The sequence below is a fragment of the Nicotiana attenuata genome, unplaced genomic scaffold (genome assembly GCF_001879085.1).
Source record: "Nicotiana attenuata strain UT unplaced genomic scaffold, NIATTr2, whole genome shotgun sequence".
Taxonomy (NCBI): Eukaryota; Viridiplantae; Streptophyta; class Magnoliopsida; order Solanales; family Solanaceae; genus Nicotiana; species Nicotiana attenuata.
Window position 1 is genome coordinate 15,989 of NW_017679498.1, and position 654 is coordinate 16,642.

Genomic DNA, 654 nt, shown 5'->3' on the forward strand with positions numbered 1-654 from the left:
CACCATAAAATCGTGGTTTAAGTTCAAGAATCCTTACCTTATCGAATCCCCTTGAAACCCTCTTCAAAATCGCCCAAAAACTCTCCAAGTCCGAAGTGAAATATGTTAACTCTTTCAAAATTCGCGAAGAAGACCAATTAAATATTCTGTCCAGTCTTTCTCGCTTCTGCGGTCCCATTTCCGCATATGCGGGACCGCTTCTGCGGTCGATCCATCCGCTTCTGCGGACTTCCACTTAAAGCACCCGGCCGCTTCTGCGGCTCCAAATTCTGCACCAGCGGAACCGCTCCTGCGGTCCACCCTTCCGCTTCTGCGGAAACTGCCTCAAGACCCAAAACTGCTTCTGCGGCTTCCTCCGCCGCTTCTGCGAAACCGCACCTGCGGTCCCATAACCGCAGGTGCGAAAATCCCAGATACCAACAGAAGCCTGCAATTCACCAAGGCTCAAAACTCCCCGATAGCCATCCGAAATCATCCCGAGGCCCCCGGGACCTCAACCAAAAACACAAACATGATCCAACACCTTATTCAAACTTGCTCGAATCATCAACACACCACAAATAACACCTAAACCTTCAAATTACATCAAATTCAATCCTAAGTTCATCCAAATCTTCCAAAACTTGCATTCGATCAAAAATCCAACCAAAACAC